The sequence below is a fragment of the Lissotriton helveticus genome, chromosome 8 (genome assembly GCF_964261635.1).
Source record: "Lissotriton helveticus chromosome 8, aLisHel1.1, whole genome shotgun sequence".
Lineage (NCBI taxonomy): Eukaryota > Metazoa > Chordata > Amphibia > Caudata > Salamandridae > Lissotriton > Lissotriton helveticus.
In genome coordinates this window covers 683031594-683056044 of record NC_136069.1, presented here as the reverse complement: position 1 = coordinate 683056044, position 24451 = coordinate 683031594, and the positions used below count along the sequence as shown (strand labels likewise).

General features: G+C 41.5%; 1 pseudogene; it reads right to left on the bottom strand.

Annotated features, from left to right (window-relative positions):
* LOC144773787 (aspartyl aminopeptidase-like) lies at window positions 1–23984 on the bottom strand (annotated as a pseudogene).
* Window positions 23985–24451: the final 467 nt, after the last annotated feature.

Below are 24451 nucleotides of genomic sequence, written 5' to 3'. Positions count from 1 at the left end.
TCAGTCTATCACCAGCCTCCTGTTGACTCCTGGGAAATATTCAAAGAAGCCCTGCAAAAGTGAGGAGGTCTGCAGCACCCCAGATGTGCAGCACATCTCCCGAATGGAGTGAATGGCCAGCTGGGGGCAGGCTATGCCAACTACCCGCAGACCCAGCCTAGAAGTGAGTATTGGCCCAATAGTGCACCATGCATTCCTGCAAAGGGACCTACAGGTGGTTAGGGATCTCTCGCAAGATGGCCATAGTGATGGCAGTAGAGGCATAGCACTGGTTACTGTTCACTTTAATTTCTGGACCCTTGTGGAACCCAGGCCTGTGGTTCTCCTCATGCTTGCCAGTGTAGTTTGAGTGCGCTGCATGTGCCATATCCGTATGAAGCATGCAGAACCTTGGGATGGACTCCTCAAAGGCCGTCAGGTTCTGTGTAGTGGATGAGATGCGGCGAACGAACAGTTCAGTCAACAGGGATTCTGCCTCCAGCTTAACTGCCGGCTAACAAAATTCTTTGAGACGGTAACCAAGAGACTCAAACATTTGTTGTTATTTGAAGCATGTCAAAAATAAGAGTACACGGGCATCAGAAGGGAGTCGCCAAAAATAAAAAATGAATAAAAGCACTTTACAGTTGTACCAACATTTATTTATTGCCTAAAGGTTAAGGAAACATTTTTTATATGTTAAATGAACTTAATACTTGTCTATAGTTGCAGCAGCATTTTAAATTAATAATGCCCAATAGTTTAGAACAACAGACTTGCCTGCTCAGCCTGTGATGTATTCCTATAGGTTCTGTATCGATCCCCCTATTCCTGACCCTATTCTGGTTAACAAGTTAACTAGCAGCCATCCCATGATGCAGAAAACCCCCATGATGCAGAAACCGTTATCTGATTAAGCCACACTACGGCACAGGAACGTGTTATCTGATTAGGTCATAACGCTTGCAATCTAATTAGACAAGCGATATTCCTCCAGCCCCTGATAAGGCATACGGAGTTCTCAAAACAAATCAAACCTATGACAACCTGGGAAAAACCCTGCGGCCATTGTTTTGATTTCATCGAGAACTTCAGCAAAAGAATGTGCTAACAACCAAGTCGTATGACATCCTTATTGACGTATCTATGTCCATCCTTACGTCAATCTCGGCACCTTAAAGGTATAAATATTACCGATATTGCCCTATGCAAACACACGCGGTGGTGACGAGATCGGAGCAGCCAGACTTGCCGAAGCCCAGAGCAGAGCAGACCCCACTGGCGCAGCCCCGCCTTCCTGACGCGCTGAGAACGAGAAGCTGCTTTCTCCTGCCGAGAAATCCAGCTCCGGCGCTTCCGGGTAGCCCTCGCAGGCAGCCTGGAATATCGAGACCAGAGACGAGAGATACCATCCCTCAACCATCCTAGATTCCAGGTACAGAACTGAATAACCCCTTGCAGAGAATTCTTTAGTCAGTCACTTGGCAAAAACAAACTTAACTTAAACTGTAACTTTCTATTCCCCCCCACGTATTAGGCTTAGGTCAGGTACACGGGGTAGGCGTATTTAGAAACACCAGTTGAGTACGTTTAGTCAAATGTATATGTGTATAAATCTATTTTATTCATTTTAAACCTTCATATGGCATAGAAACCATATCAATGTTTTTACAGTATTATTTTATACTTCTGCTTTTAATGTATGCACTTTACTTAACCATAAGTATTGCAATAATATCGATCCATTTCTCTTGTACGAGAAAAGAGACTGATCAATAAATAACATCTTTTATTGAACACGCCCGTCTCTTCTTTTTCTCTACAATCTGGTGAGACTAAGAATGCACGTACTGACTGAGTAAAATAAATTGCCTTTTGTTTTCACACGACTCTAGAGATACACTCTTGATTAGGGGAGAGCAAAGTTGTCATGTTCTATGGTTGTCAGAAACTAAATCCCTTCTTGTCTATCCAGGGAGGTTCAACCCCTCCTTGCCTATTCGAGAAAGTTTCTAGTGAACTCTGAGCTAGCTGGCAAACCCAAAACTTTAAGTCTAATATCGACAGTAGTAGACCTAGTTAACGTCTGGTCTAGGCCTATACTATTGAAGGTATTATTCCAATGCGCAGAGCCTATTGGGATAATAGGAACTACACTACATGGCGCCCAACCGGTTTGGATAAGGCGATAAAACTAACGGAAGACATTTAGAGTAACTCGTGCTATTTCACTCAGACCCCTTTTTTTCCCATAATACTCCAAAGACGTCTGGAGTGGGTGAAAGGTAATATCCGCCAGACCTCGCAGGAGGGAACTCCTATGTATGGTTCTTGGTTTAGTCAACGTTGAAGGATACACTGTTCTAAAATATTGTGCATCTAATCTTTGTTTCCATAAGAAACATGATCTGCAAACAAACAGAATAACCTTCCTGTCGGTAAAATGGTAGACAGTGATGATGAAAGAGAGGCAGTTAGAATAGCAACTGAACTCACAGCAGCTGATACTGCTATGCAGGAAGCAGACCAGGATATAATACTCATCCCGGTCATCAAAAGGAAATCTATAACCTTAAAACTTATAGAAAATGGACTGACACCTAGAGGTGGCACAGTCATATTCGTAATTGAGGCACACGAATATCGGCAGACAGAGGTATACTATTCATGGATACATTTTCCAGCAGCAAATGCTGTAACAAAGTACTTCCACTATTACAAAACAGAGGAACAGCCTGATACGTACACTCCTTTCGAGGAGGTGGAAGTACCACTTAAATTTCAAGAGCACCTGCTCTTATTTAATGGCGCCCTAAAACATAATAATCACATCACCAGGCTCGGTCCTTTAGGTAGACCAGGAGCAACGTGGCCGGTCCTAGCCGGATACACACCACATCCAGACATCGACGGGATGTCTGCAGCAGAGCTTTTAACACAGCTAAAACAATTAATAAAATTACATAGACAATTAGTCCAATATGTGATGCGGACTTCAACAATTCAACCAGCAATTCAAATTCCACAGCTGACCCCTCACCAGGGGAACACAAATAAAATTACACCACAGAACATACAGTCCTGCCTAGGTAAAGTACCGGCTAAACGGGAACAAATACCTTTCTGGCTAGCACAAAAAATTACCCAAATAGAGGCGGTGTTTCCAGACACCACCCCGTTAGAAAAACACAGGATTCTGACTATCTGTCTTCCAATGGGAATCGCACCACATGTGGAGGACTGTGACACTTGGGGTACAGTCTTTGCTTCCATTTACACAAAAAGACATGGTGTTCCATCCATCTCGGTAATACCAGATGTGCTAAAACAAATTCAAGACGAATACGGTCCAGAACCCGCTTTAACTCTTGGTATGAAATTACTAAAAGACTTCAAGCAGGTCTCGGCTATATTATTAGCCAACATAAAGGGAGAAGCAGCAAACGTGGCGATCCGCCAGAGGTTAAAAGAGACAGATATAGCAGACCAACGAGCTGAAATTGCCAGAATCATAGAAAAATCTTATGAGGAACTAGGTAGAGATAGTTTAGGTGGAATACCAGTAAAACGACAACTGATTGAAAGTCCTGAAAAAATATTTTTTAATAATAATTCAACATCACAAAAAAAGAGCTGGGATGGAAACAAACAATCCAATCCTAAAGAAAAGAAATTCCAGTCCAGAGGAAGGTCACCTCGGCGGAGAGAAAAATATCCGAACAAAAGACACAGGTCACCCCAAAGTGACCCCTCTGGGAAAAGATATAACTTTAGAAATAGGGAGAATATAAAGAAGCCTGATAGATATCAAGACATTGATACACGTCCCTCTCAATCTTTTCAGACTTCCTCGCAGAAATCGGAAAGAAGAGGACGATCAGAACAAAGAGAAGAGCACGCCAAGTCCAAAGACAAGGAACCTGCTCATCTAAAAAAGAAATTACAATTTCCAAAAAAGAAGGTAGCCAGCATTAAAATAGTTAACAATGCCGAGAATACTGAGGACACAACTGAAAAACGGAGAATGGGCTCAGACAATGCTAGACAGCGCAGCAGAAGTGAGCATAGCTCGCAAAGTCCTGATGAATCATCTGGAGACAGTGGACACGAATGAATATCTTCAAGTGGAAACTGCAGACACCAGAGTTAGCAAACATCACAAAATATATGAAATAACATTACGTATAGAGGGAGATAAGACTAGAAAAATAAGGGGACTATTTTGGGATAATCTCTCCAAGGGCTATGACATCCTTCTAGCTGAAAAAGACTGGCCACCAGAGTTTGTCAGGGACTGCCCTCATGGCGAAGAAATAATTATGCCTGCCTTCTCAAATCATATCCCAATTCATAAAAAATACACACTTGCTAGAAAGTGGGCAGTAGCTCTAGCTCCTGCTTTATATAAAAATAATGTAGGATGGGATGAGGACTCTCCTCCTCACAAAATCCAGTTAAAATCACAACGTACTGCACAAAGGCAGTACCCAATTAAGCAAGAAGCTAAAAAACAGGTAAAAGAAATCCTAGATCAGCTAGAATACCAGGGGGTGATTGAAACTTGCACCTCACAAATGAACAACCCTTTGTTTCCGGTCTCCAAACCGGACAATTCATATCGTCTAGTTTTGGATTACCGACACCTTAACTCATGTTGCAAAACTTTTGCAGTGCAAAACTCGCATAGTGCTGCACTAATGAATAACATAGTGCGCAAAAAATACAAAACAACATTAGACATCTCTAATGGATTCTTTTGTCAAAACATAGCACCAGAGAGCAGATATTTGTCTGCGTTCTCAATAAATGGCACTCAAAAACAATTCTGTCGGTTAGCCCAGGGGTACAAGAACAGCCCGGGGGTATTCTCAGCGAGAGTAACAGAATTACTACAAACATATGATGACGAAGCATTATCTTATGTCGACGACATATACTTAACAGATGATGACTTGGATACTCACTTGAAGAGAGTGAACACCATAATACTTGGGTTCGCAGCAGAGGGTTACAAATTCAACTTTAAAAAGTCTAGAATTGCCCATCTGACAGTCCTGTTCTTAGGATATGAATTATCAAGTGAAGGCAAAAGCCTGGCTGACAATTTCCTATAGAAATGTGCCGTACTCCAAGCACCAAGAACACTAAAAAACCTACAGTCAATTCTAGGCTTCCTAAATTTCGGAAGAACATACATTGCAAATTACGCAGAAAGGGTCAATCCCCTTTATGATCTAATAAAACCAGATTTTAAAAGAACAAATTGGACTCAAATACACACAGAAATTCTGAGATCCTTACAAACAGACATGTTAATTAAAACAAAATTAGAAACACGTGATAACACACACAATCTTGTGATTCGAGTCATCCCAGGAAGATGCGGATTCACATACCTGACCTCTAATGAGGGAGAAAAGGTACCAATTGCATTCAAATCACACTTGTACACAGAGGCCGAAAAGAAGTTCAGTATTAAAGAAAAGATTGTTCATGCAGTTCAAACAGCAATAGCTAGAGAAAAAGATAAAGCTGACGGTAGACATATCACAGTTAGAACAGCAGAATCAGCCTTTGAGACACTAACAACACCGTGTAATTTACCAACAACAACATTGAATCCGGAATGGATACAATGGGTGAATTCAATTACAACGGACAAAGTATACTACTACTTTGATCCAGAACTAGAAGAATTAAAAAATCTAGAATATGAAAGAACATTCCCTCTGCCAATCGACATTCTGCCCTTACGACAATACGCCTGTGTAATCTACACAGACGGACATGCTCAACCCTCCGTTTGGGGAGAACAAGCATACAACCCCACACGTGGGATTACAAAAGAAGTGTGGCGCGGAGGTAAACTAAGACCTCTATTAACAAAAACACACTCAGTAGAAACTAATTCAGAACAACAGACTGAAATAATAGCATTGAAAATGGCGCTAGATAATGCGAATCGCGAATTCCCGACACTTATAATGTCCGATTCATATTACTGCGTCAAATCATATAACAACGATTTGCAGACATGGATTCAAAGCGGTTACAAAGATGACACAGGTGCATCAATAAAGCAAAAACTGCTTTGGGAACAAATAGTTCTGTTACAAAAAGAACTACCAAAGACTCACGTGACACATTCACTGAGTCATCAGCGTGATGGCGTTCACGTTGCAGGGAATTCATTGGCTGAGACAGCCACAGCGGCAGCAACTAAATCGGCTTCCGTAGTCAGAAAAAAGCGTACAATAAAATACATTGACGGTGAAACAGTGCTGGTGGTGAAAACGTCATCAAAAGGCGACTGCTCGGCGCTACCGATCAACTATCCACTCAATTATACATACATAATCGATGCAAACTCCGTCCCTTTTGCTCGAATCCCTGGAGTGGGGGATAGAGTGATTCCAAACATGGACAGGAGAACCTTGTTAATTGCAGACGCACATATGGGCGAGGGTCTCAGACACCTCAAACTAAAAGATTCTCTGGAAGAATTACAATCAAGGTACTGGTGGCCAGGCATGAGCCTGCATCATACCATTTTTGTGAAGAACTGCCCAAACTGTAACAGAAATCGCAGTGGTGAGAGAAACGGTGTAATACCGTGTCGTTACACTCCAGAAAAGATCAACAGTAAAAAGCCAAGCGTCCGATTAACATATACAGGCTAGTTTCCACTTATAATGTAGATCCTCAGCACTCAGCTGACGTCTGGACTGTTATACAAAGATTTGCGAGTCTAAATGGCATATACGCTAGGAACATGCTACGTTTGACCCATGTTTTCACATTAGCCCTCAAGCCTGTGGGGAAACATGGCCAAATGAGCATAGCACAGCGGGATTCTTCTCACTTCCCTCCTGAGGGATACGGGATGGTGTAAAGAAAAAACCGAGGCAGAAAGCAATCTATAACGGAAAGGATATTAGGTTCGGGAGCTGGGTGGGTCAAACATCTAATAAGTGTCCAACGTAGTCTAATTAACCTGCCAAGAAATTCTCTGAAGGGATTCAGTCCGTACGAATTATTATTTGGAACTAGGATGTTAATCTCTGACCTTGACAGTCAGACTTCATTGGTGAAGGAAAAAAGCTTTGATATCAAAGATCGTTTGGCTAGTTTGCAGGACTTAAACAAAAATAGGAAAAGACCTGAGCAACATGAAGTTGAAACAACAGCCAACAACCACTGAAGAACCACCACCTGTCCCAGCAAGACCTGTCTGGATTCCAAAAGTCGGGGATCTAGTCAGAGAAAAGATCGCGGTAAAGAAGGAATTTGGGCCTTCTTACAGAAAAGCAGTTCCTGTCTTGTCTATCAACGGGACAAGATCAGGTGTACTACCGCCGCTTGCTGGTAAAAAGGAGAACCGAGTTGTATCCATCGACCTGGTAAAACCACAATCATGTGGCCGATAACAAATAGTAGGCCAAGTGGACTCCCAATAAGTAGCAGAACACCAAGGTTTGCTACCAGTACAGAGGTCCTAACAAAGAGGCTAATCACATTTGAAACGCCTACAGAAGAACAACAAGGACTATGCAACAATGCAATGGAACTTAGACCTCTGAAAACCCAAATAAAAACATTTAGCAGAGACACACCAATCTACAATGAAGTACCAAATGATAATGCAAGAAACAGTAATCCTGAAGCAATTGGAACAATTGACAGAACTGCATCCGGCTACTTCATAAACTTCGATGATTCCTCTGAAGGCTTCAGTGAATCAAAAGCACAGCCATCATCAAAAACCTTTAATTATAAAGCTAAAGAACTTTTGAAACAACTGAAAGAAACATATCTGATTTCTCCATGGATCGAATTTTGGGTGGGTTTTGGTGCATTTATCCTCATACTTTGGCTCATCATGGTACTAACTTTGGGACGCTTCATTGAGGGAAAATATGCTAAAATGGACACAGCAAGTCAGAAAATCAACTTGATCCTCAAACCACACACATCTTCACACGTCGAGAAAAGAGAACTTTCTTCAGTCAACTTCACAGCCAATCCTATACCGGGTGGGGTAGCATGGGACAACACTGACTACGAAATCTATGGTCCGGTTGAAATCCTGAAATATCCACACCAAATTAAGATCTCATTGAGTGACTTTGTAAAACCAAGCTCATTTGCTGATGATTGGGACTTCGAAAGTATAAATAATATGATGTCTGACTTAGTAATGTCTGCTAAATTTACCAAACATGATTATTTGCAGGGTTCGACAAATTATGATAGTATGTACTGTTATAACCACTATGGTAACCATTTCCTACATAAATCTGCACAACCTAGAAATGTTTTAAATTATAATCAATGGGAACATTGTGCAACCCCTCCAAAAGGAAGCTCAAGAACCTTTTATGACAAATATTCATACTTTTCAGGTTTTAACACAAGTAATGCTGAAACATTTTATTTCAAATTGTCAAATAAGACAGGGACAAAGACCATGATAACAAACACAAAATTGATATATTCAGACTCATTCTTTGAACAAATGAATACTTTTGGTTTCGATTATTGGGACAAAAATGTTGAATTGAAAAGTGTTTGGGGTACAAAAGAATGGCAAGTACAAGGTATAGAATCTTTGTTTAGAGCCTGCATGATCCCAGAACAAATTATATTTTTAAATGACACTGTCCAATAAACCACCTGTCTTGGCCTAGCCAAAATCAAAGACTTAAATAAACCGTCTATTCCAAAACCAACAATGTACAGCAATAGCTCTACAGATGAAGAGATAGACGTAAACTATGTATTAAACCAAAACAGAACACATCCTGATTGGAAACAGTGGTTGATCTGGCCCACAGATACTAATAACTGTCAAGACAGATTCCTGAACAAAACACATGGGTTCAAAATGACCAGGCCAGACCCTAGATATCCCCAAAGACATCACCCAGGGATAATAACCACCTACAGTGTGGGCAAATTATGCCTTCAATGGCTACAAACTTCCACACTGGCAGAAATTAAGCAACACCTAACTTTACTTACTGATGGTGCTGACTTGCGTGATTTCATTATGGGACCACGCAAACAGCGTCAAAAACGTTTCATAGCAGCCTCCATATATGGAGCATACAACGAGGCCTGGAAGGTGACTCAAATTGAAACAGCAGAGAGTATACGGGAAATTGACCGTATTAATTTGGAAAAATCACTTTCTGTAGTGGACAATGGGTTAATGACTCTGTCCTCCAGAATTTTTTCTTTGGACAGCATTGTGTCTTCAGCAATCGACATATTAGCGCAAGACTTACTGTTGTTACAACACGGTCAGTCTCAATTGCGTTCTATTGTACAGCTTGGCTGGACGTTACAAAATCTGCGTTCAGGCTATGTGCCTTGGCGTTTAATCAACACAACGTCACTATTTCATATCTTTAACCTTACTGATAGACAAATCAGTATGGCACAAAAGGGTGCTGATTATACAATCCTGAGCATTGAGAAACTCGAAAGATTACCAGTGACAATGTCAGAACGACCTGTCAGTGAATGGATAATACATGGGATAATTAATATTCCAATATCAACCTTCAGGTTTCAATACTGCCAAAAATATATACAGGCTGGCATGTACGAAAAATTGGGAAAAGGGTACATTAAAACAACATGGAACTTGCCCTATTCACATGCATGTGTCAGTAATAAAGGACAGAAAGTGTTTCTTAGTGGCAATAATTGTGCGATGTCACTAAGCGGTACACTTCTGTGTAATGGAATTAGTTTGCATGGAGCCTGTGAAGGGAATTCATATAACCTTTCATGTCACCAGCAAGGAGCACCTGCAACAGAAATAGAACCATTCTTTCAAAGACTCTATAATGGGAGTTACATTCTAATTGTAGATCGCAGATGTTGTAGTCTTATGCCCGGGACTCCTTATCTCGTAACTACGACTGCGAAGGTCAAGTGCTGTGGACGCTCATTGTTCCCCAGCTCCTTTCCAGACAGGGAGGCAAGGGCATGGCCCAACTTGAAAATTACTTCTATTCGAATAGATACTTTAAGCAGAATGAAAACAGTGCTTCTTCAGACGCCGACCAGGCTCACGTCATCAAAAGAAACGTATGATCTCCAAGTCGCAAGGACGACTGCAGAGATTCACTCTTTGTTATCAACTAATTCCCCCATACATTTCGCAGAAATCCTGAATGAAATCTTAAATATTTCTGATACCAGTGGAGTCTCACAAGTATTTAAGACAGTATTTTCGATGGCATTAACACCATTCAAAGCCATACTGGGTATTTTTCCAGATTTCGTCCATTCGATTTTTGGCGGACTTCCCCTCATTTTGGGACTAATTGCAGGAATCCTATTCTTGGTCCTAATATTTCATTATGGCAAACCATGTCACAGACAAAACACCTGCGACAAGGGAAGAAACAATCCTAGCCATTGGATACCGGGACCGGATATCAAAAATCCTGGGACTATCCCGGCTTAGAGACCTGAACATGACTTGGTTTCTATCATTTCGACCAATATGGCAACGATGTGTTTTACCTGTATTAAGGTGCCTGCTATGCGGAGAAGAATGCGTGTTAGACACCTGTCTGACGCTACAATCGGATGCGCCAATGGATGCAGAAACATTGTTGAGTCCAATAAAGGCTCATGCTTTGTGCTGCCCTCAACGGCTACCAATCCTGATGACGGCATTCGTGGAAGCTTCACCACTACGATTAAGGGGTAGTGAAGTTCAAGATGAAAGCAGCATCGATCAGGTACGACCTTCTGTCAGCAATCCAAATCAGAACGTCAATGGAGACAATCATGCGCACGAATGCATGGTTACACCTTTTTCCGAGTTAGTGGAACTTTCCCATGAAGCTGTTGACAGCTTTTTCGACAGTCTAAATGATATGATGTTCTCACCAGAGCAGAAATAGAGACTTTTGAGCAAGCTCGCACACGGCGTTCCTTGAATTTGGCCTTCAACTTTAATAATAAAGTCACATGAACAAACTTCCCTCCAGTTCACGGACAGCAATTTTTTCAGCAGCCCCAAAATATTTTTGCATATTTTTCGGGACACTTATCTTCTGCTTAAAGTAAGAACTATTCTTAGAGAACTAAAATTTCTAATTTTAGATAGTTTATAGACATTTAGCTGCCCGCTGGTATGTTCATAAATATTTTATTCTGTGATGGAATGGTCTCGAACTTTTTTTCTGTATTAAGAGCCATTTCATGTGTAAATTCTCATATACCAATAGCAATAATGTATACAGCTTGAGTGCATAAAATACATATGACTGCATTTTTTCCGTATATTTGAAAATTTCAAAATGCATTTATGTATTTTGGGGTGGTAAGGTATACACAATACTCTATAGTATGTTTTACTATGCATAGATTAGTAAATATGTCCATAGTTAGCGTGGAGTGGGTGTGATGTATTCCTATAGGTTCTGTATCGATCCCCCTATTCCTGACCCTATTCTGGTTAACAAGTTAACTAGCAGCCATCCCATGATGCAGAAAACCCCCATGATGCAGAAACCGTTATCTGATTAAGCCACACTACGGCACAGGAACGTGTTATCTGATTAGGTCATAACGCTTGCAATCTAATTAGACAAGCGATATTCCTCCAGCCCCTGATAAGGCATACGGAGTTCTCAAAACAAATCAAACCTATGACAACCTGGGAAAAACCCTGCGGCCATTGTTTTGATTTCATCGAGAACTTCAGCAAAAGAATGTGCTAACGACCAAGTCGTATGATATCCTTATTGACGTATCTATGTCCATCCTTACGTCCATCTCGGCACCTTAAAGGTATAAATATTACCGATATTGCCCTATGCAAACACACGCGGTGGTGACGAGATCGGAGCAGCCAGACTTGCCGAAGCCCAGAGCAGAGCAGACCCCGCTGGCGCAGCCCCGCCTTCCTGACGCGCTGAGAACGAGAAGCTGCTTTCTCCTGCCGAGAAATCCAGCTCCGGCGCTTCCGGGTAGCCCTCGCAGGCAGCCTGGAATATCGAGACCAGAGACGAGAGATACCATCCCTCAACCATCCTAGATTCCAGGTACAGAACTGAATAACCCCTTGCAGAGAATTCTTTAGTCAGTCACTTGGCAAAAACAAACTTAACTTAAACTGTAACTTTCTATTCCCGCCCACGTATTAGGCTTAGGTCAGGTACACGGGGTAGGCGTATTTAGAAACACCAGTTGAGTACGTTTAGTCAAATGTATATGTGTATAAATCTATTTTATTCATTTTAAACCTTCATATGGCATAGAAACCATATCAATGTTTTTACAGTATTATTTTATACTTCTGCTTTTAATGTATGCACTTTACTTAACCATAAGTATTGCAATAATATCGATCCATTTCTCTTGTACGAGAAAAGAGACTGATCAATAAATAACATCTTTTATTGAACACGCCCGTCTCTTCCTTTTCTCTACAATCTGGTGAGACTAAGAATGCACGTACTGACTGAGTAAAATAAATTGCCTTTTGTTTTCACACGACTCTAGAGATACACTCTTGATTAGGGGAGAGCAAAGTTGTCATGTTCTATGGTTGTCAGAAACTAAATCCCTTCTTGTCTATCCAGGGAGGTTCAACTCCTCCTTGCCTATTCGAGAAAGTTTCTAGTGAACTCTGAGCTAGCTGGCAAACCCAAAACTTTAAGTCTAATATCGACAGTAGTAGACCTAGTTAACGTCTGGTCTAGGCCTATACTATTGAAGGTATTATTCCAATGCGCAGAGCCTATTGGGATAATAGGAACTACACTAAAAGCCCTTCTGAAGTATAAGAATTTACGTGTATTGTCTTATAGAACAGCCAATTGCACAAACCTGGAATATTTTATTGATGATCCTTTTAATGTTGTTTTTAAGCTTAATAATTTGCCTACAAGGGAATCTTTCTGTTATGTATTTGCAAATATTTAAATGAATCAAGCAAAAATAAATATTACCTTACCTTACCCCTGGGCACCACCAGAGCCCACGTCTTCATTGTCATAGAGGGTCATCATACGGACATTGGGGTCACTGGACAGAGAGGTCGGAGGATCACAGGACAGGATCAGAGACAGGGCACATACATTAATTCCTCATATGCTTCTTCTAGTGTCTGCTGCCGGTGTGTCCACAAGGCACAGCTCCATCTCCAGGATCCGATCTGGCTTCACTCCCAGCTGTGAGCAGAACAGGGGAAGAACAACCGAGTGATGTCACTCTCGGAAGAGTTGTTGGCTTCAAAGGAGGTCTTTTTGGCTTCTCCAGCTCCCAGGGTGTCCTTCTCCAACTCTTCTTGGGCATCTGTGGCCAGAATGGGAACAAGATGGATCTCTGTGTTGGGTTCAAAGCTCTCATTAATGTTTCTCTGCAGGTTGATGGCCAGGTGGGGAATGCGAAGAACAGGGCGATCCAGCTGTACCAGAAGATACTGCAGCTTGAGTCCATCCTTAACATTCACCCTTTCTGCAATAGTGAGATATCGATCAACGAATGGGGCATATGTACAAGCCCCTAGCACCCCTGGAGCATCATTATTTTTGATGCTCCTGTGGTGGTATGCCCAGCACCATATTTAGAAAGCGGGATTAAGCCACTTTCTGTGATTTAACGCTGCTTTGTAAATATGCTACCATTTCACGCAAGTATCTTCGTGAAAAGGGTTGCAATGGGTTTTGCTGTGGGCGTTCCACCGCAATACCCATTGGTTTTTTGACATTGCCCCAGATTTACAAGGAGGTTTAAATCGGTGGCTGTGACAAAAACGAATATCATGCAAGAGCAGGCGTTAGAATGGAGCACAAGGAGAAATCAGTTAATTGCCTCATTTTTGCTTTTTCTAAGTGTGCTGCATTGCACAACACACATAGAAAGAGCAAAACGCCATTAATGAATGTTTATATGCAGTAAGGTGCCCCTTCCTGCACATAAACAATCATTAAATAATGATGATTTGCTATTTCTATGTGTGCTACAAAATGAAGAACAAGTAGAAGTAACAAAAAGCCATTATGAATTGCTGGTGTGCAGGAAAGGACACCTTCCTGCACATAAACAATCATTCCCTGCGCCGTAGGCACCCTTGTGCTATGATGCAATGTGCCTGCATTGGCGCTAGGCAGCTAATTTTAGCACCCGAGCTATGGAAAACACAGGGGAGTGCTGTATTGTAGTAAATATGGCACATTCCTTTATTTTGAAAATGTCAGAGGGCGATGCTGCTAAATTTGACACAGCTCTGCACTCCGTCATTTTGTTATACATATGCCCCCATGTGTTGAAAATTCCACCTCTGTAGCACTCCACTCCAACCTGAATGAAGCCTGCCTGGCTTTTCTTAGATTTCCTCTTCACCCTAAGGCAGGGGCTATCAGTGTGTGCCCCAAGCATGCTGAACCCATTCCCAGGTCTGTAATGATCTCCTGATAACACCAAGAAGGGTAGAGAGAAGAAAAGGTGACTAACATTCAGTGGCACAAATTGTGTATTTGAAAACTGCCCTCACTCACACACAAATATGTGTGACATGCTTCATCATCGGGTCTGCTTACAAAACACCCTGGCATAGCCACGCACAGGATGGGGCATAGGGAGGGGGAAGACAAACAACATAAAAGTGAAACGCAGCAGTGACAGGGTGTGTTATACCCGGCGACTGGGTACAGTGATAGAAAAGGTGCAGCAAAGAAAGTGTTTAAAACTGTCTCAAGGGTACCCTATTAGAACCCTTTATTCACTGGTCCCAAGGCCAGGATTAAAATAGTGAAGGATGGGTGTGTTATCAATAATTGCTAGGTCAACCTACAGCCCAACCTACAGCTTGATGCCTCTGTAAATAAGACTGCAGCGACCTGTATGGGCCTGCTTCGCGCCCTACGTAAGATCCTGCCATTACTTCCCATGGGAGCCAGAGCAGAGGTAGTGCGTAGTTCTATTCTCAGTAGGTTAGACTACTGCAACGCACTACTTCTGGGAGCCCCTAAGATCTTGATCCTAAAGTTGCAGAGGATTCAAAACATGGCTGCTAAACTGGCTTTATCTCGTCCACACTCTGCTTCTTCATCTGCAGCATTAGCTGATCTTCACTGGCTACCTGTCCAGCAGAGGATTGCCTTTAAGGCTTTATGGCTTGTCTTCAGGGCTCTGCATGGACTAGGACCGATACCACTTCAAAATCTCTTTTCCTGGTATCAAGCTGCCAGACTTTTGAGATCCTCTCCCGCGTTCCTGGTGAGGATTCCCAGGATTAACAGAGTGAGGATGGGCGGCCGTGCTTTTAGTTTCACGTCCGCCACGTTATGGAATACTCTACCTCTAGCATTGAGGAGTAGACAAGATCTGTCCTCCTTTAAAAGGGATCTCAAGACCTACCTGTTTCCAAGAGCAATGTAGTGCACTCCACCTGATGATTAGATATGGTTTCAGCGCCAGGATACCCTTTGGGTGACAGTTGCGCTTAACAAGCATTAAATACATACATACATACATACAGGTCCTCAAAAACACCCCTCCTAAAACTGCCAGCGTCAGCATGTTTCGACCGTCTTACTGTGCCCCCAAAAGAAGGTCACGTCGGTCTTCCTCAGGACTTCTACCAGTCCCAGTCAGGTTCCCCACCTTACTTTACTCAATTGTGTGGAGTTACTTCTCGCCAACACAGAATACATACTGCGAAGACACAACCAACATATGCCTATCACAGGGAGTTGGACCATGTACACTGAAAGATTATAGGTACAGGGTAATGAACCCCCCCTATCAAGTAACAGGCATCATACTGAAGAAGCTCTCTGTTCGTCAGTGCCCGGATTAGCCTTACCGTTATCTTAACCCCTTCTTGAAAACTCCCCTTGTGATTTGACCCTGGAAGTCCCAGATATTTATATTCATTGCTGTCATGCATAAAAACACTACATCCACTCGTTGTTTAAAACAAATGTTCTCATCATGTCTGAAACCAGGGGAACACCTCCACGCCTGCCCCCCAGCCAACACTCACCGAGTTTATCAAATTGGTGAACCCGAAATGGCGGCGGGCAGGGAGTACCCCTAAGAATACAACCTGTATTCGAGAGAAAACAGTACACATAAATCGTCAATTGCAGGTGTCCTAGTGTGCTTTTAAATCCACCATTGGCGTCAATAAACGAAAACAGCACTAAAAGGCAGCCCCATTTCTATCCTCCCTACTGTTCCGAAGAGCGTTCACACCAGTCGTGCCTGCTTCCTCACCGCCGTGTAGTCCAGTGAGAAAACGCCGGCATGGTGGTAAAGTATGCTTCTTCCGCACACGCCACTATTATATGGCCCAAACACCCTCATTCATATACCTTTGAGCTCTATACTAGCTTTTTCTGAATCAGTCAACAATAAGCTTATTCTCTAATTTCAGAACTGGGGTGCAGTTGCACACATAATACATGTGTTCAGGAGTACTGGAACTGTTGTAACATTCTGGAATAGGAAGCTTGCTATTTACTATTGCAGCCCTGGAACATAAACATGGACTGGTATAAGCTACTCTTCTCGCTTTTGCATTCAACTAAGAGGTGCTCCAAACTGGCTGGCATGCCCTCTTTAACGATAGCCCTTGTGAGCTCCTCTCTAATTTTTGGCTTAGTATTGTCTTTTTATGACCTATTTAGAGATCGTGCTGAAAGGCATTTAATTCATACAGTAAACGCAAAATAATATAGTTGAAAGCTCGTTACCTCAAACAAAGAACACTAAGATGCAAAGGTGTTATGTTGCTGATAACAAAGAAAACAATGATGAAAATTGTAGAGATGACGTTTGAAAATTATAAGGTGTTGTAACAAACTTTATATAGGATAAATATTTATAAATTGGATGTGAATGAGTCACCTTGATCATCATGTTCATCTGATACATTTATCCGAATTTACAATCCTACCAAACAGATTTGCTCATTGCACAACCTTCTGAATGCCTTCTAATTATCCATTAACATTAATGTCATAAAGGATTTATAGGCAACAGAAAGGAAAAATCATTGTTTACGACATACCAGGAATGATAATTAAGATACATGCATTGAAAATAACCATGCTATTAAATGCAAAATAATAGGAGCAAATAAAGATTGATTATGTGGAGTAACAAATGAAATAAAAACAGACACGTCATTTTTCTTATCACTATTGTGGTTGGATGCAAAAAGTAAAAAAATAAAAGGTACAAAATGTCTTACATATTAGAAATTTTTCTTCATTTAGTCTGCGACAAGTAAGAACAATTGTTTTTCTCCTTCTGAACCGGAATTCAGTCCAACCATCTTTACTTTTTTCCGATGGGTGATGGCATTATGCAGGGGTGGCTCCTCTGCTAAGGTGGAGAAGCATCACCCCACTGCTCTCAGAGCAGGAAATATACTATGATAATAACTTTGTTATTATCATTTTAGTTTTCGTAGGTTCGGGGCTGGGCTAGGGCAAGACGGGGCTGGGCTGGTGGCACAGGGGGAGTAGTGTTTTGCACACTGCAAGTGTTGGGCCGGTCAAACAGTCATGCATAGTTTGCATGTTTCCCAGCAGGCTGCATTACACAGCCTGGTGAGGAACATGCCCAGGCTTCCATTCCCCATCTGAGAGCCAAACTATGTTGCTCAGACCAATCACAAGGCTGCAAAGGTAAGTGTTTTTTTTTGTATTTTGTACCCTGCCCCCCTCCAATCTCATTCCCTGCCAGCCGCTACTGGTATTATGATGCTGCATTAGAAGTTCAAAATCAAAGCCATGGGAAATGAGTCATTTGTGGACACAACTGCAGCTTGACTGATCTCACTTGATTCAAAGAGGTTTCCAATGAAAGAGACAAATCTTGTGGCCTGTTTCTTGTAAGGACAGGTAGTTCAGGCATCAATACCTGTGGAGGATTCAGTCTCATCTTACTTCAGAGCTTGGCACTGAGATTGGTGGAGTCTGAGTTGTTAAATCAGCGCGTAGTTGTTGATAGATGCTACAGGTTATCACTTTCAGCAGAATATTCAGGGTAGTTGTTTGAAAGCAGCTCAGGCACCAAAACACTGGTCCCAATTGTGGAGCTCTTACCATGTAGAATGATAAAGTCGAATTCTCCCTTAGGACTGTTAGCCATTCTGTTCCAAAATAAAATGCAAGTTCTCTTGACACTTCTTCTCAGTGGCATAACTGTACTTCATGTAGGTGGTTTGTGGTGTTCTGGGAAGGATGACAAACAAGCTGATCAGGTAAGTCAAACCCTTTAATAGAGACACCTTCCCCAACGACTCAACTTCTCAAATGACTCTCTGACAGCCCCAACATTGTAACACAGAACAATGCACCTATGCTAACATGCCACACTTTTCCCTTCCACAACAAACAATACAATAATGGAGACAAATAAAAGAACCATTCCAAGAGAACTCCCACATCTCCCCCCCTTTATAATCAACAAACTGCATGGTACATGTATCAAATTCGGCAAAACATTATACAAAAGATACCAGCAAGTAATATGAAGAAGAAGAAAATACATATTCACATTGTGTACACATTGCTGGACCCACTGAACCAAACCTAGCTACTGCACAAGAAAATCCTTCAGATAGGATGGTATTTTAACTTCCCTGTCTCACTTCCTCTTGCTGAGCGTTACTCCAAAAGGAGTTTTGCATTTGAATTGTCCACTTATTCTGTCATGTGACCCAAGGTTCTCTTCTTGTCCTGATTCTGTCCTGTTGGTGCATGATGGAACAAAGCTGCTCTGTTTTTATTCCAGATTCGACCATATGTGTTTTGACTGCATTTTTGAACATTTTTACTACTTCTAACTTCTACATACCTGGAACAATCTGCACATCCATTAGTGCCCTTACTTTAACAAAGTCTCCTACCTTAACATCAATGTTTTTCACATTTTTCTGTTTGTGTGTATTATAACTCTCCTTACTCTTCCTCTGTAAGAAAAAGTGTTTTTCCTCCAGTCACTTGGGGCAGTATTCACAGAACCTTCGTTCCAAAATATCCAACCAGGACACACATTTGTGGAAGGAGCTCTACCTTTGAATAATTCAAACAGTGATCAGTGAATGATGGAAAACACATTTTTTAGATCCCTCCTTGGTGTTCCACAATCAACTTCGTCCTACTCTGCTCATATGGAATTAGGGGAGGCTACATCATTGATTTGATCAAAACAGCACCTCTCGTAGCATGGCTGAGGTTGTGGCTTAATAATGAAATCCCCTTAAACCATATTATTTTGAAAGAGTGTTTGTGTTTGGACAAAGCCAATAACATTAAGTGGCTGACTTACATCAAGGAAAGTTTTTCCAGGCTGGGGAGGCCAGAGCTTTATTCTGAGATAAATTCTATAACATTTGAAGATATCGCACTTACAAAATGTGCGATGAAAGAGCTCATATCCCTCGAGAGAGAAGAGTGCGAGTTAAATAAAGCTAGTGTCAGGGCTAGTCTAATGTTATTTATACCCAATGGCCCAGAAAACTATTTGAATGTGGTGACTCACCCTTATCACAGGTTTATTTTAACTCGTTTCCGTTTGAACGTGATTCATTTTAATCTTGGTTTTTATCCTGTTTGGAGCACTCCAGAAAAGGCGTCACCATGTTCTTGTGACCACTTCTCCGAACAAAACACTGTGCACTTTGCAATGTTTTGTAGTCACTACACTGATGCTAGGAGAAAGTTTATAGTGCCAATTCTTAAGAAGGAGGGCTTTATTCAAGTCAAACCTGCCCTCATTTTTTTACAGCTTTTACAGACACCCAGGATTATGTTTTATGTGGCTGGTTTCCTGGTGAGTGCCATTATGCCAGAATGCAAATATTTTAATGGTGCATTTTAGCTGTACTCACACGCACTTTGGGCGAGATTAACGTCGCGCCAAAGACTATCTTCTTTTCGCTTTGTGCACTCCAGTGCAGCCGATTTCGGGGCTGGTACTGGAACTACACACACTCGGACGCCATCTTGAGGGGAGAAAACGGGGGCGCTCTAGTTGATGCACGATCCCGCCCTCCCTGCCTACTTAAGGGATAGCTCACTACAAGTCGGTGATTTCCCTAAATCTACCCCTGAGGCGGAAGCCGGGGGCTATCTAGCGTTTTTACCACATTCTACCAGTGTGTTAAGAAAAGTTGTGATTAATTTGAAGTACTGCATATTTTAATTGTGTAAATATTTTAATGGTGCATTTTAGCTGTACTCACACGCACTTTGGGCGAGATTAACGTCGCGCCAAAGACTATCTTCTTTTCGCTTTGTGCACTCCAGTGCAGCCGATTTCGGGGCTGGTACTGGAACTACACACACTCGGGAAATTTAAGTAAAGAGACAACACGTCGGGCTTTTTTGTACCCCCATATAAAACTACTAATAATCCCCTCTAATCTAGAGAAGTACGAATTATGGACCCGTAGGGGAATCGCTCGGAATAGATATAAGTACTTAGGCAAGATTTTCATTTTAATTAAATTTATTCGACCGATGATACTTAATGGCAATTTATGCCATTTCTTAAACTGCATGGCAGTCTCTTTTAGCAGTGATTCATAATTTAATGCGACAATGGAGTCAATATTCGAGGAAATTTTAATGCCCAGATAAGTTGCGACATTACATATGCCTGTGATGGGGGAAGGCAAGTGGTAGTTCATGACTATTTGAGTTTTATTAGTATTGAGTCTATATCCAGAGACTAGACCATATTTACCAGCTTCAATTAAAATACCTTTCATTGCTTGAGCGACATCAGAGGAGAAAACTGCAATATCATCCGCATACACAGTGATATCAAGTTTGTTTAGGCCATTGAAAAAAGGGCAAATTAAAGCTTGGCGTTGCAGTGCAATTAAGAAGGGTTCTATACCTAAAGCAAAAAGCAGGGGTGATAAAGGACACCCCTGTCTTGTCCCCCTCTTGATTGGGAATATAGGAGAACATTTTCCCATATAAGATACCTTACCCATAGGGGTATCGTAAAGCGATCGTATCCATTTCAGAGTTTGACCTTTAATACCGAATGCTTGTAAGGCCCCCCACAGAAAGTCCCACCCCACTCGGTCAAATGCTTTTTCTGCATCCAATAAAATCATCCCGAGTGGGGCGGATTGAATCCGAGCAGCATCAAAAGCAGAAATGGCCATGTTGATGTGAGCTGTAGTGTCTCTTTTTGGAATGAATCCATGTTGTTGACAAGAAACAAGCTGAGACATTACTGGCGCCAACCTCCTAGCTAATATTTTGGCGAAGATTTTCGCATCGCAGTTTATAAGCGAAATTGGCCTATAAGATCCTCTCTCTTGTGGAGGTTTGCCCTTTTTTAAGAAGAAAATAATTTGAGTTAAATTCCAAGTTTTGGGAGCTTGTTGACCATTGCCAATAGCACTGATCACATCAGTCAGTAAAGGTGTCAATTGCTCCATGCAGCATTTATATAGTTCCAAAGGGATAGAGTACTCCCCTACGGCCTTACCGATTGCTAGGGAGTTAATGGCATCCCTAATTTCTGAAGCTGTAATATCAACCGCTAATTGTAAAGATTGTTCTGGCGCTAACTTTTTAACCATATTTAATTCTATATAGTTCTTAATACTATCATCCGAGATGGGATTCTCGGGTGTATATAACTTGTGATAAAAGGAAGCAAATTGTTGTAGTATTGATTTAGAATCGCAGAGTAGTTGATTATTATCCCCTTTAATCTCTTTAACCATATTCTGAGAGCGATTTTCGGCAACTTTGTAGGCCAGAAGCTTACCAATTTTATCCCCGCTTTCATATTGATCAAGTTGATATTTCTTTAATTTGTCAATACTCTTAACCCTAAGGACCTCTTTTAATGCAGTTTTATGTTCAATTAATTTAAGATTAAGTGCATCTATGTTCACTGCCCCACCAGAAAGTGCTTCTGCCACTTGAAGTTCAATGTCGCGGATTTTTCCCAGCCTGTCTTCCTGTAACTTTCGGCGTTCCTTATTTTGTCGCCAGATATATTGCTGTGTGAATCCTCGAATACTTGCTTTACAAGCGTCCCAGACTATAAGTGATAGGCTAGAATGTATGTTTATGTCAATAAATTCTTTTATATGCTCTTTCAGTTGGTTTATAAATACAGAGTCGGCGAACAGATATCTGGGGAACGAAAAGAGTCGAGGGGAAAATTCTTCGGAAGCAGCATCAAAAGTTAAAGAAATTGGATTGTGGTCCGAAGTCACCCTCGGATATATAGCCATTGAGCATTTATCAAAAATAAAATCTGAGACCCAAATCATATCCAAGCGTGAGTATAACTTATGAGGTGCAGAATAATATGTATAGCCAGCTATCTTAGGATTTAAACATCTCCAAGCATCTTTTAAAAAATGAATAGCAGCTAAATCCAAAATTGCAGCTCTAGTTTTCCTCATTCTCTGAAAGGAGTTTTTCCGAGTAGTATCCAAATTATAATTCATAATGCAATTAAAATCACCCAACACCATGTGCTCCCCATCCCAATCAAATAGTTCCATATTGATTTGATCAAAAATAATAGGTTCATCTTGATTAGACGCATACACCCCACAAATTGTATATTTGCGACTGCCTAATTTTATTTGTGCTATGGCCCATCTGCCGGCCTTATCAGTATGCGTCTTTATCAACTCGCATTTAAAGCCTTTATGTTTTAAAATTGCTACTCCCCGGATTGAAGCATTGAATTCAGTGCAAACTATAATATCATATCCTAACTGCTTAAGTAAATGTCTATCCTTGTAAGCTATATGAGTTTCTGTAATAACCGCTATTTGAGGGTTATACATCTTAAGCTCCTCGTATACAAGGCTCCGCTTAATTCTATTATTTAGACCCGAAACATTCCAAACTAAACATTTTACCTGATACATTTGAAATTATATATATCGTAACCTGTATGACCTCTATAGTTAAACAAACAATATATCGCAACGACATTATTTTTCCTTTTGGTTTTGTAAATTTTATAATTTTGGTGCCTTTTGATGCATTTTTTCTCCCAAGGTGCGTCTTCCCCTTGCCCACCCCCTCCCCGCGTTCTGCCCAAGCCTCCCCCCACCCAATAGTTACCTGTGGGTCCCCTCCTTAACCTGGCTGCTGCTATATTGGCAGCCAAAAAGCGGAAAATAGGCGCTTTTAGGATCCGGGCATACATAGATACTAAATTTAAACGCCGTACTTTTAGCAGTCGAAAATATCTAAAAAAAACGATTACTGCCGACCCACACCAATCAGACCTGTCTTGTGGGCAAATTACTAACTGTACTCACAAGAGTGGTCAGAAAAACATAGCATTAGTCAAGAGTCAATAGCCAGTTCATTTTTCCAATCTCCATGTAGCTATGGCAGACTCAACCTCATGTTCTTCCAAAAAAAATAAGCCCGGCCATTTTTGATCACTTTCAGTTTGGCTGGTTCCTGAAGAAAAACTTGGCACCCCAATTCCTTAATAGGATCAATAAATTGTTTCAGTTTCCATCGTCGTTCCAAGGAAAGTTTACATAAGTCTGATCTAACAAAAAATGTAACTGAATCAATAGTAACCGGGGTATTTGGCCGTGCTTTTATCGAAATAGCTTGGCGAAGCAAAAAGTTACCTACACAGATCAGGATTGGACGAGGAAAATTAGTGCTCTTATTCCTTTGAACTAAAGGTAGACGATGAGCGCGTTGAATCTGGGAGTCCCAATCCCAGTCTGATAGGTCAGGAAAGGCCTTCTGGAATAATTGAGTAATGAAAGCCCTAGGGTCGGCGCCCTCTGAACCCTCTGCAATACCAAAAACGCGTAGGTTCTGCCTCCGTTGCCTATTTTCTAAGTCCTCCAGCTTAGCTTGCATCTGGAGTATTTGAGAAGAATGTTTATTTACAGCAGTTTCAGAACATTGTGCCTTTTGCTCCGTACGATCCACTCTTTGCTGTAGCTCCTCCACGTCTTGTGAGACAGTCGCCAATTTGCAAGACATCTCTTGCAGGGATATTTGAGTCTTATTGTTATCCTCCCTCATTTGTTGCTAATGGATCTTAGCTTCTTGTTTCTGCTCGTTAAGCAGTTGTAATATTGTCTGGAAAGAGGCAGACACCTCCCCTTGAAGGGACCAATCTACCGATGAGATCGACGGGTTATCCAATCCTCCGGAAGTAGTGTCTTTTATTAGTTCTATTGGTTCTATTGGTTCTATTGCTGAGGCCACCTCAATGCCATCTTTAGCTATTCTAGCAGTACCTTCTTTACCTTGTGGTAGAGTACTATGAGTATCGTTAGTTTGTGGTAATATCTGAGTATCACACATAGATGTTGTAGCTGATAGAGAAGCTGATTGTAGTATAGTTGACCCACAACTGATGGGTTTCCTTAAGGTTTCTTTCCCAGAGCCAGTTAAATCTTGGACTCCCAGTCCCGTCCCAATCGTCACAGCCGTCACAGCCGCTG